Genomic DNA, 13,838 nt, shown 5'->3' on the forward strand with positions numbered 1-13,838 from the left:
GGCCACATCTCTCTTCATGTTGGGCCACCAGTAGCCCTCCTTCAGATCCTGGTACATTTTGGTACTTCCAGGGTGTAATGAGTATGCCGATTCGTGAGCCTCCTTTAGGATTAATCCTCGCAGCCCTCCTTGTTTGGGTACATAGATCCTCTTTTTGTACCATAAAACACCTTTTTCATCGGTTGAAAATTCCTTTGCACGTCCTATGGCTAGGCGTTCCTTTACCTCTCGGATTTCCTCGTTGTCTTTCTGAGCCTCTTCTATTTGGGTCCTCAGAAGAGGTTGAATGTCCAGGGTGTTTACCTGCCCTCGAGGCACTATATGTAGATTTAGCTGGGCCAATTCCTCTTTAAGCTCAAGAGCCATCCCTTCCATTTCCAGATGATTGCAATGGCTCTTACGGCTCAAGGCGTCGGCCACGACGTTTGCTTTGCCGGGGTGATAGTGAACCTCGAGATCGTAGTCCTTGATTAATTCCAGCCACCGTCTTTGCCTCAAGTTCAGATCCGACTGGGTGAAGATATACTTCAGACTCTTGTGGTCAGTGTAGATATCGCAATGGTTTCCAATCAGATAGTGTCTCCAAATCTTTAGCGCATGGACCACAGCTGCGAGTTCTAGATCATGAGTAGGGTAGTTTTCCTCGTGTGGTCGCAATTGTCGCGACGCATAGGCCACAACCTTTCCGTCCTGCATCAGTACTCCTCCTAGTCCTTGCCTTGATGCATCACAATATATAATAAAGTCTTTCCTGATGTCGGGAAGAACTAGAATAGGTGTCGATGTCAGCTTCTCTTTGAGTTGCTCAAAGCTTTCCTGGCACTGTTCTGACCACACAAACTTCTCCTTTTTGAGTAGTTGTGTCATTGGCCGGGCTATCTTTGAGAACCTCTCGATAAACCTTCGGTAGTATCTGGCCAAGCCTAGAAAACTCCGAATTTCGGTCACCGACTTGGGTGCTTTCCATTTCGTAACGGCCTCCACTTTTGCAGGGTCTACTGCTACTCCACCGGCTGAGATTACGTGACCCAGGAAAGCGACTTCCTTCAACCAAAATTCGCACTTGCTGAATTTTGCGTATAACTTGTGCTTTCGGAGTTTCTGGAGTACCAATCGTAAGTGTTCCGCATGTTCTTCCTCATCTTTGGAGTAGATCAGAATGCCATCGATGAATACCACCACAAACTTATCCAAGTAATCCATGAATACTTTGTTCATAAGATTCATGAAGTATGCCGGGGCATTGGTTAGACCAAAGGACATTACTGTGAATTCATACAACCCATAGCGTGTTGAAAACGCGGTTTTGGGGATATCCTCGGTCCTAATCTTCAGTTGGTGGTATCCTGATCGAAGGTCTATCTTTGAAAACACCTTAGCTCCCTTAAGTTGATCGAAGAGATCATCAATCCTTGGTAGTGGGTACTTGTTCTTAATAGTTACTTCGTTCAGTGATCGGTAGTCTACACACATTCTCATGCTACCGTCTTTCTTCTTAACAAATAGCACTGGGGCTCCCCAAAGTGACGAACTGGGGCGTACAAACCCTTTCTCTTGTAGCTCTCGGATTTGCTTCTTAAGTTCTTCTAACTCGTTGACTGGCATCCGATAGGGTCTCTTGGATATGGGAGCAGTTCCGGGTATCAGGTCAATGATGAACTCTATGTCTCGATCGGGCGGCATCCCAGGTAGATCTTCCGGAAACACATTAGGAAATCGTTGCACTACCGGCATTCCTTTCATGGGTAGCATAGTGAATATGCCTCCGGCACGTTCGGCCAGTCTAGGATCTTGATCCATAGTTGTCCTCATATCTGATCCCCAGGGTGTGGTTAAGGTCACCTCTCTACGCCTACAGTCGATTACCCCTTTATTCTTTGTTAACCAATCCATGCCCAGTATGACATCCAGGGTCTGAGGTATTAAGACCATAAGATTGGAGGGAAACACCACGTCCCTAAGACGAATTGGTACGTCTATGCAAGCATGACTCACAGTTATCTCGCCCCCAGGTGAGTGTACTATCATAGGCTTTCTAAGTCCCACTAGGGTTAAGTTGTGCTTTTGACTAGCCTTCAGAGATATAAATGAATGCGATGCACCAGAATCGAAGAGAACTTTAACCGGGGTAGAATTGATAGAGAACATAACCATTAGTATGCCCTGATCTTCCTGGGCCTCTTCAGCTCGGACATGGTTCACTTGTCCGCGCCCAAATCCGGTGGTGGTCCTGTTAGATTGCGGAGTCCTGAATAGTGTCTGAGTTTCGTCATTGCTGGTTGTTGCCCGGCGTCGGCTTGCCATCTGTGCAGGTTGATTGATTGAGTAAGTATCCTAATTCTCTAGCTATCTTTTACGGCTTTATCCCATTAGGGGAGATTGTTTTGATGTGAACTTTGTTTTGCAAGCATGGTGGAATAAATTCATTTATAACACAACAACAATTGATATCATAAATATCATCACAGAGTTTCACAAATAGTACATAAATCATGATGCAATCGACTGCATACATACGTAGTCCAAATAAGGTTCATCCAAAAGATACATCGAACTAATCATCAAACTACTCGTCAATCTAGGTAAAGGGAGGGGGTGTGTCTCGCATGCTATCCAAAAACCATCTGATACGAGATCGAAGCTGCAAGGAGTCCGTCAGTCTAGTCCTCCAGCCATCCGCAGGATCCTGGGGCAGGTAGAGGGTGGTCGCTGGCACGCGCAAACCTGAGTCCCCATGGCTCAGAAGTAGTGGCCTTTGGATCTTGCCCGGAGGTCGTGTGCTCTTGCGAGCAGTGCTGAGGGTGCGAGGGCCTCCGAGGAAGGTGATGCGGGGAACAGGGGTCTCATCCTCTGAAGGATCGGTGATGTCTGGCTCGATCTCTGGCTCGGTGTCGGTCCCCTCTGTCTCGGAGTCGACCTGGATCGGAGTCTCCAAACTGGAACCCAGCTGCGGAGAAGGTGTAGGGATCAGTGGAGTGTGCACCATCTCCAGTACAGGTGGCTGGGTCACTGTCGGGTCCACTAGGTAAGGTGCTGACTCAGTAGCTAGCATACTAGCCTCTCCCAAAAGAACGTGGAACGCTGGTGGGTACGGCGGGGTGAGAAAGAAGTAGCGGTCACGGCCTACTGCTGTGGAAGTAGATGCCCCTGTGGTGCTGATTGTGGCTGCTCGAAGCTGCTCCTCTAGCTGGCTGACGTGCTCCTGACTCTCTCTCAGCTGCTCCTCAAGAGTATCCAACATCCCGCGGTGATCGTTGTACTGGTCAGATAACTGCTGAAACTGGTCGCCGTGGACCTGGAGCTGTGCCTTCAGTGAGTCTATCTCACTGCCCCAAGCCTGGTGCTCCTCCTCCAACTGAAGCTGCTGTACTGAGAGGTCAGTCAACTCAGTCTCTAGCTCTCCCATACGTCTCTGGTGGTCGTCAATCTCCAACAGAGCCTCCTCGTAGTAGTCATCTACTGCCTCAGCCCATCGTGACAACTGAGTCACCATCGGGTTGTAGCAGCAGGGCGTGTCCTGAACTGTGCAAACTGAGTTGCTCTCCTCCCGGAACGGGTGATGAGCAAACTCGGTACTCGCTAACTCAGCTCGGTGGATAGAGCTGAGTCGGAGGAAGGCCTCCCGGGCTGCATCCTGCATCGCGGTCTCTGGCAGGTCTCGGTGGTGACGTGTCTGAAAGCTGTAGTCCAACTCGGAAGGGACTCGGGGGTGAACCTCGACCCGAGCCTCCCAAACTGAACCATACTGTCTCACTCGGTATGACGGGAACACAGAGTATCGCAGACGCCTCAACATCCGATGCAGCTCAATGACATACCCCTCTGATTGAGGTAAGCTCAACTCCCAGGTAGCGGGTGAATCCTGGTCTGCCATCAAAGTTTAAGAAAAACCCAAAGTCAGTTGAAAATAAAAATTGATTTTGTGAAAGAAATAGTTAAGACTAAAGTGCAAAATTACGTAAAGTTTGTAAACATAGCATTTTTATTTTTGAAGGTATTGCTAACTGGGAAATTTCTCCCTTAACCATCTTAGAAATGGGGTGGGGCGCCTTTTCGGTCTTTCCTACAGTCGTATGGCTCTGATACCAGCTTTGTGGACCCCCGTTTTATAACAGGAATCATTCGTGTAAACAGTACCATTTCCCTGGATCAATAGTCTGGTACACATGAGTTCATAGCTGAAATACCAAAAGCACATACACGAGAGTCTAGTACTAGTTATTACATGATAAGCCCGCAGGCATTGTCTTAAATCATCGGACCGAGCGGTCCGGAATACATCCAAAAGCAGAAATAGATAAGGCAGCGGAATTCAGGCAGCGGCATGCCATTGCCACAGGCAACGACCGTACTAAGACCTACTGAGCGCCATCGTCTTCATCTCCCTCCTGGTAGTAGGCATAGGGATCCTCCGAAGCTTCATCTCCCGCTTCTGATTAATTTTATATTTGCAAAGGTGAGTACCAACCGTACTCAGCAAGCCACCACAGCAACAATGCATATGAAAGGGGTATTTCAAAGGATGGCTATGGCTCTTTTGCGCAAAGCCAGTTTTGTAATTCTTTTCACAAACCTAAGACCTAGCATTGACTGATCAAATTTTAGTACCAGTGTCTGTATTTAAACAATGACGGTTCTGTCCACCATCCATTGTGATCCCAAGGATAGCTTCCCGCCATTGAGTCGTTATGGTTTTCTGAGGACACCCACCTTCCCCCTTCTCAGGAAGTGGCTCCAACAGCATAAAAATTCGTCATGCAACAACCCATCCCACACAAGTTAAGAATTTAGAGACTAGCCAAGTGTAATTCATGTCCCGGTGCTCAATAACCGCGAGCACGGCTATTCGAATAGATTTGGTTTACTCACACTGCAGTGGATGTACACTTTACAGGCGGCGCGGCACGGGGCTCGGGCAGCAGGCGCGCGGGGCAGCGTGATGGCGACGGCCGGCAGCAGCGGCACGGGGCTCGGGGCGGCGTCGGCACGGCAACAGGGCAGTGTTAGGCTAGGGAACCTCGTCGAACACCTGGTGGCCGATGAATAGTGACCCTTTTCTATTAACCCGATTTTGGCCCATTTATTATTTAGATTTGATTCTTTAATTCCCAGTTTTTGCATAAATAAAATATATTCAATATTTGAGCCATTCCAACCCATGGATCCATTCGAGATTATTTTTACCCATATTTTATTTTTATATAATTTTCTTGAATTTAATTAGAGTCAATTCTTATTCCGTCACCTTTAAATTTAATTTATACAAATGTGGTTGTAATAATATTTTACTCATTTCTATCCTTACCAACTCTTATTTTAAATTGCACTTTAATTATTTATTTTGTCGATTTACTTTTTAGGTTTTATTACTAACTAATTATCCATTATTTGCGATTTAGAAACTCCGAAATCAAATTCCAATAAAATAATCGAACAAAATCGGCATGATGCAATTTATTCAAAAAGTTTTTGAAGGCCCATATTTTTGGAGTTTAGATTTTTGTCGGTCTAGTTTTTAGGGTGTTACAGCAAATTATCTGCCTGTGGCCCTAGCGGACTCCGCCCGATCCTGGCTCCACGGACTACCCCGTGGCACGATCGGATCATGGGCGGAACTTCGTGATTACTTCATCGCCAACTTCCAGGGCACCTTTGAACGCCCCGGCACACATTTTGATCTCTACAACGTCATTCAGAAGTCTGGAGAATCCCTTCGAGATTACATCCGACGCTTCTTCGAACAACGCAACAAGATCTCCGACATCACCGACGACATCATCATCGCCGCCTTCACTAAAGGCATTCGCCACGAGGATCTAGTTGGCAAGTTCGGACGTAAACCTCCTAGGATGGTTAAGCAGATGTTCGAAAAAGCCAACGAGTATGCCAAAGCCGAAGATGCTATCACCGGGTCCAAACAGTCGGGCACCACTTGGAAGCCAAAGAAGGACACGCCGACTGCAGGGGGGAGTGGAAGTAACAACCACAAGCGTAAGCCCGAAGAACTTGTGGCGACCACCTCTCCATCTTCCCGACAACGTCCCCGCGTCAACACCTTCGACAAGATAATGAACTCCCAATGTCCGCATCATCCCAACTCCAACCACGTGGCCAAAGATTGCTCCGTCTACAAACAGTTCGCGGAGCAATACGTCAAGAATGCACGCAAACCTGCAGACGGAGATCAGGGCACATCAAAGAAGAAAGATGATGAAGACGATGCCCCAACTGGTTTTCAAGATCATCGCAAAGAACTTAATCACATCTTCGGCGGACCCTTGGCTTATGAGTCCAAGAGAAAGCAGAAGCTAACAGAATGGGAGATCAATGCGGTTCAGCCTAACACGCCCCAATATCTTTGGTGGTCAGAGACAGCAATTAAGTTCGACCGCTTGGATCATCCCGACCGAGTGGTCCACCCGGGGCGGTATCCCCTGGTACTAGACCCAGTGGTTCGCAATGTCAAGCTCCGACGGACTCTCATCGATGGTGGCAGCGCACTCAACATCCTTTTCGCTAAGACCCTAGACGATATGCAGATTCCTCGCACGAAATTAAAGCCGAGTAATGCACCCTTCCATGGTGTTATCCCAAGATTGTCAGCCACACCACTCGGCCAGATCACTCTTCCAGTTACCTTCGGCACTCGGGAGAATTTTCGCACAGAAAATGTTTGTTTTGAAGTCGCTGATTTCGAGACAGCATATCATGCTATACTCGGACGACCGGCTCTAGCCAAGTTCATGGCCGTCCCGCACTACACCTACATGATGATGAAGATGCCTGGTCCTCGAGGGGTCATATCACTACGGAGCGACATCAAGCAAGCCGTCACATGTGATAAAGAAAGTTGCGAGATGGCTCAAACCCACGAGACCACTCTCGCCCGCGAAGAGATCCGACTGGCTGCGACCACGGCAAGCGAGGGAGAAGTGCCTGCAACCAAGCTGACGAAGACCGAAGAAAGTGATGCCAAGACGAAAAAGATTCCCTTAGATCCCTCCGATCCTGACAAGACTGCTGTAATAGGCGCTGAGTTAGATTGTAAATAGGAAAGCGCGCTCATCACCTTTCTTCAGAATAATAAAGATATTTTTGCCTAGAAACCATCCGATATGCCTGGTATCCCCAGAGAGGTGATTGAGCACTCTTTACATGTTAAGGAAGACGCCAAACCTATCAAGCAACGACTCCGCCGTTTTGCACAGGACAGGAAGGACGCGATCAAGGAGGAATTAACCAAGCTGTTAGCAGCAGGCTTCATTAAGGAAGTCCTTCATCCCGACTGGCTGGCTAACCCAGTCCTGGTTCGGAAAAAGACGGCGCAATGACGTATGTGTGTCGATTATACCGACCTCAACAAATCTTGTCCCAAAGACCCTTTTGGGTTACCTCGCATTGACCAGGTGGTTGACTCAATGGCCGGCTGCGTGTTACTCAGCTTCTTGGACTGTTACTCGGCATATCATCAGATTCGACTAAAAGAATCCGACTGCTTGAAGACCTCGTTTATTACGCCCTTTGGGGCCTACTACTACATCACCATACCCTTTGGATTGAAGAACGCAGGAGCAACCTATCAACGCATGATTCAAAGGTGTTTTTCAACTCAGATCGGTCGCAATGTTGAAGCCTATGTTGATGATGTAGTCGTCAAGACCAAGCGGAAGGATGACCTGATTGCGGATTTAGAAGAAACTTTTACAAGCATTCGTGCTTTCAAGATGAAACTAAACCCGGAAAAGTGCATCTTCGGAGTACCGTCAGGGAAGTTGCTCGGATTTATGGTATCTCAAAGAGGCATACAGGCCAACCCAGAGAAAATCAACGTCATCCTCAACATGAAACCGCCAAGCTCCCAAAAAGACGTCCAAAAGCTGACTTGTTGCATGGCGGCGCTCAGCCGGTTCGTCTCACGACTCGGCGAGCGGGGGATGCCTTTCTTCAAGCTGCTGAAGAAGACTGACAATTTTCAGTGGGGACCCGAAGCACAGAAAGCCTTTGAAGACTTCAAGAAACTCCTCATCACTCCACCAGTTTTGGCCTCGCCACATCCGCAAGAGCCGCTACTGTTATATGTGTCAGCGACCTCCTAGGTTGTGAGTACGGTCCTGGTTGTCGAGCGCGAAGAGGAAGGCCATATTCAGAAAGTCCAACGACCAATTTATTTTGTCAGCGAGGTTTTAGCCGACTACAAGACAAGGTATCCTCAGGTTCAAAAGTTATTATATGGTGTCTTAATTACCGTCAGGAAATTATCTCGCTATTTTCAAAATTACTCGGTCACGGTGGTCACATCGTTTCCACTCGGGGATATACTTCATAATCGCGAAGCAAACGGACGAATTGCGAAGTGGGCCTTAGAATTGATGTCTTTGGACATATCTTTCAAACCACGAACTTCGATCAAGTCACAAGCTTTAGCTGATTTCCTTGCCGAGTGGACCGAGTGCCAAGAAGACATGCTAGAGGAAAAGATGGAATACTAAACTATGCATTTCGATGGGTCGAAGAGGCTTACAGGCACTGGAACTGGGGTCGTCTTAATTTCCCCGACCGGAGAAAGATTGAGCTACGTATTGTGGATACATTTTTCTGCGTCCCATAACGTGGCGGAATACGAGGCGCTACTCCACGGATTAAGGATTGCAATCTCTTTAGGCATTCGCCGATTAATAGTCCATGGAGACTCTCAGTTGGTTGTCAATCAGGTCATGAAAGAGTGGTCATGTCTAGATGATAATATGACCGCTTACCGACAAGAGGTACGCAAGCTGGAAGATAAATTCGATGGACTCGAGCTCACCCATGTCCTTCGACATAACAATGAGGCAGCTGACAGACTGGCCAATTTTGGTTCAAAACGGGAAGCAGCCCCTTTTGATGTGTTCGTTGAGCATCTTTACGAACCAACCATGCTCAGAAAAGAAGCAATTGAAGCCATGGATACTCAAGGCGTAAGCATGCTTGAAGCCGACTGGAGAGAACCCCTCATAAAATTTTTGACCAAACAAGAACTCCCTCAAGACAAAAACGAAGCCGAGCGGATTTTCAGGCACAGCAGACTTTACATTATTCACGAAGCTGAACTGTACAAGAAAAGTCCATCAGGAATACTGCAGCGCTGTGTATCTTTGGAGGAAGGGAGACAATTGTTGAAGGATATACATTCTGGTATTTGTGGTAATCATGCTGCTGCACGGACCATCGTCGGCAAAGCTTACCGGCAAGGTTTTTTCTGGCCTACAGCTGTGTCCGATGCGGACAAGATTGTGCGGACATGCGAAGGTTGTCAATTTTTTGCCAGACAAACTCATTTGCCAGCCCAAGAGTTGCAAACCATCCCGTTGTCCTGGCCGTTTGCGGTCTGGGGGCTTGACATGGTCGGCCCATTTAAAAGGGCAGTCGGCGGTTACACGCATCTCTTTGTGGCTATCGACAAATTCTCCAAGTGGATTGAGGCTAAACCGGTCATCACGATCACAGCAGATAAAGCTAGAGATTTTTTCATCAACATTGTGCATCGGTTTGGGGTACCTAATCGGATCATCACTGATAATGGCACTCAATTCACTGGCGGAGCATTTAAATACTTTTGTGAAGACTTCGGCATTAAAATTTGTTATGCCTCCGTGGCACACCCTATGAGTAACGGACAAGTTGAGCGCGCTAACGGCATGATACTGCAAGGGATCAAAGCACGAGTTTTCGACCGACTACGCCCCTATGCTAGCAAGTGGGTAGATCAACTGCCGTCCGTACTTTGGTCTTTACGTACTACTCCTAGTCGGGCTACCGGCCAGTCGCCGTTCTTTTTGGTTTATGGCGCAGAAGCAATGTTGCCGAGTGAAGTGGAATTTGAATCACTACGATTTCGGAACTTCAACGAGGAGGGCTATGAAGAGGGCCGAGTAGACGACATCAACCGACTAGAAGAAGCCCGAGAAGCAGCTTTAATTCAATCGACTCGATATTTGCAAGGGTTGCGTCGTTATCATAATCGGAATGTTCGATCGCGAGCCTTTTTAGTCGCTGACCTGGTTCTGAGGAAAATTCAAACAACACAGGATCGGCATAAATTATCTCCCTTATGGGAAGGACCGTTCATAATTGCTGAAGTCACTCGGCCGGGTTCTTATCGACTCAAGCGCGAAGATGGTACTATAATCAACAATTCTTGGAATATTGAACACCTTTGTCGATTTTACGCTTAGACATTTCGTTTGTATCTTTCCTCTTTGACTGCTAACTTCAAGTTTTTCCTCGAAGTTTTCAGTCAGGGGGCTACTATAATAATAATGGAGTGTGATTTTTATCAATTCAATTTGCTTACTTGATGTATCATTGCCCTGTTTGATTTCTTGGCTTAGTCAATGAGGACTGAAAGTTTTTTAACAACTTTTGCGGGTTTTAGGCTCAACAAGGTTTGACAAAAACTTTTAAGAAATCAGGAGCTAAGTTAAGATATCAAGCACAGCATAAATTCATCAGTATTGTACAAATTGTGCCTCCATCATCATTAATCATCAAAATTATCGGTACATTAATCAGTATCAGTCTTTTCATCATCAGAATTATCAGGACCAGTCGGTCGAAGATCGGTGTCCTGAAATCTCTCAACTACATCAGCAGCAATTTTGTCAGCCGCTTTCTGCGCATCACTGATGAGGTCAAGAGCAGCTTCTTCGCTCGTCCCGTCTGCAAAGCCATCAATGGCGTCAATATCAACTCTTGGATAAAGGGATTTAGTCATCGCCAACGCCAGACTTGCTCCCATACTTCCAGCTTCTTTGATGTTCTTGAAATATGTATTCGGAGCGACTCTCAGCTTGTCGAAAATTTCAGAAGCATCAAGTGCACTCGGGCCGTTGTTATTGAAGAACATCGCTTGAACAATTGGGGCAGCAGCGTTAGCAACCTCATCCCGGGCTCCTTCAAGTTTTTTGATCTTGCCAACCAGGATGTCGAATTGAGCTTGAGATTTGATCTTGCGGCCTGCATCAACAGATTCACATTAATGATTCAGCATATGGAGGATAATGGCTTTTGAGGTATTGATTGTTGATACCTTCAACTTCCTTTAGAGCCAGGTCTCTTTGTCTTGCCAGTTCTGCCTTGTCATTTTCCAGAATTTGAATCTGCTTCTCCAACTGAGATATCTTGGCAGCTTGCACTACATTGATTACGGTTAATCAAGATTGCAAAGATAACAGCATGAGTCAGTTAAGCAGAGTTTGCGCGAACCTTTTGATGAGATACTTAGTTCGAAATTGGACTAATGGAGTTCAGCAATCCGATCCCTTAGATCGTGTTCGTTCTTCTTGGCAAGTTCTCTAGCCTCGTGTAGTTGACTCCTGGTGGCTTCGAGAGTTCCGAGATGAGGGACTAACTTCTCTAAGGTTGCCGTTTTGGCTTCGTTCCTGAGATGAATCCTCTACAAGACAGTTTAATTAGCGCATGAATTAAATGGCAAACAAGATGGTTGAGATCAGGTACCAGAGAACTTACATTTACAATGCGAGTCGCTTGGTTGAGTGCCTTTTTCAATAGGCAGACCTCTTCGTCTTCTTTTTGCCGGTTTATTACAATTCCTTGAGGCTACAAGTTATCATCCCACCACTTGACCAGAATGGGAGGGCATGAATCTTCGGCTGCTTGTATACGGGAGATTTCTTCTTCATCACCAATCATTGGTCCTAATGTATTCGCTGACAAAGGTTAGACAATTGATCAGAGTTTATTTGGGTCAACATGGTTTCAGACAAAAGTGTTTACCCGTAATGATTTCTGGACGAGGATGAGTGGATTCGGATGCCCTTAAAGGAGATCCAGATCTCTGGTTATTGCTGGTGTTTTGTCCACGAGGACTGTCTGCTTGGGTTTCGACTTCTGGAATCTCTTGGTTTGGCCTTGCGTCCAACTGGTTTCCAGTTGGGGGCTCCTGATTAACTCCGGCTTCGGCTTCGGCCGACTGGGTTTCAGTTGGAGGTGGATCACCGGATTCTACATTATCGGTTGCCGGCTGATTGTCACTGGGTGATCCCCAACAGTTGGCCCGGTTTCTTTGGAAGAACTTGTGTCCATGTTAGTCGGGTCAGAGTCTTTCCCAGACGGGTCTATATCAGATGGTTTCCTGCAAATTTGATTATCAGTATTATTGCCGCAATGGGTGTGCATCAATACAGGAGGGATCGTTATATGAGTTGCACCTGGAAGACTTCCTGATCTTTGGCGCAGGGCGACTGGATGTTTTCTTCCTTGGAGTAGCCTGTTTTGGTAGTTTCTTGGTCGTCTCTCGGTCTTCAGGCCTCCTAGTGGTATCATTGGCTTCGTCGTCGCTTAGAACCAGCTTCCTCTTTCGAGAATCTGACTGGCCGACTGGATCAAAAGCACTTGGTTAAGTTTCAGACCGAACTATTGGTCCTCCGCTCCCTTGCCCAGTTTGGTGGCGGGGAGATCGGCGTTGAGCGATTGGGGGATCCGACTTCATTAAAGCAAATTCCTGGGTGTAATATCCTTCATTGTTAACTGATTCAACAAGAAAACAAGATTATATTTTGAGAAAGGTCGAAGTGTATGAATGCGTACCGGTGGAGGGGGATTGAATGCATTGAACGATACGACTGGCAGCAAGTGTGAGTAGCTGACAATGATGGCGTTTGAAAAGATCTTATACATCCTTTCCTTCATGACCTTGAAGTCAAGAGAATCTGGGTCTTCACGGTTTGGGTCATGCTTGCCGTCAAATTCGAAGGCTATACGAGATCTTTCTTTGATTGGAGCTAACCGACACTTGATAAAGTGCCGGGTGATCTGTTCTCCTTGAAGGCCCTGTTCTTTCAGCTTTATCATCCTCTCCATCAGTTCTACTGCTTGTGCGGCTTCATCTCCCATTGGCAGTGAATTCCAAGTATCCCGATAAACTGGAGGAAGACAGGAGTACTCGGGAAGGATAGGCTCGGGGTTTTGAACATAAAACCAGTTTGCGTGCCAGCCTTTGTTTGAGGTCTTGAAGGGCATGGAGAAATACTTTTGGCTTAGCGTTCCTCTGAGTTGGAAACCAGCGCCCCCAACAATGCATGGTTTGCTCTTGTTCGGCTGGGGCTTGAGGAAGAAAATGCGGCGGAACAAAGCAAAATGAGGCCTAATGCCCAGAAAAGCTTCGCAGGCATGAATAAAGTTGGCGATGTGAACTATGGAGTTTGGGTTCAGATGATGCAGGCTGATTCCGTAGAAATTCAAAATTCCCCGAAAAAATCTTGAGGTTGGAAGGGAGAAACCGCCATAGAAGAAGTGAGCAAATACCACGATTTCATGCGTATCGGGAGTCGGGAATGCTTTGCCGAATGCCAGTCGCCACCCGATGATCTCCTTCGCTGGAAGAACGCCGTGCGCCACCATCTCCTTCAGATTATCTTCCGTCACATCAGAGGGCGCCCACTGACTCTCGAAGCTTTCTCTTTCTTCCGCCATGAATGTGAACTGGATGGTTTGATTTGGTTCGAGATACGGCTGGAAAGGGATGGGGGAATCGGTGCGGTGGACGCGCGGAGAAGTTTCGTGGGATTTTTGAGAATGGATTGGGGCGGATTGGTGAACCCTAACTCCGTCGGCGCAGTCTTGTACTGTAGCGAGGAATGGGGAAATGGCGAGAGTCTCGGCGGGGAAGACGAAGCATCGCTTAGACTTCGGTGTTTTGTTAGGGTATCGGGAGTGCTAATGGGCCTGGGCCTGTACAGTACTTCAGCCCAATTTTATTTCCAGCGTGGCCCGTTGTGATCCTTAGGGACTTAGGCACTTTTTGCTTTGGCAATTTGTGCTCACAATGTTGTGGCCCA

This window comes from Oryza glaberrima, chromosome 9 (genome assembly GCF_000147395.1).
Source record: "Oryza glaberrima chromosome 9, OglaRS2, whole genome shotgun sequence".
NCBI classification, from domain to species: Eukaryota; Viridiplantae; Streptophyta; class Magnoliopsida; order Poales; family Poaceae; genus Oryza; species Oryza glaberrima.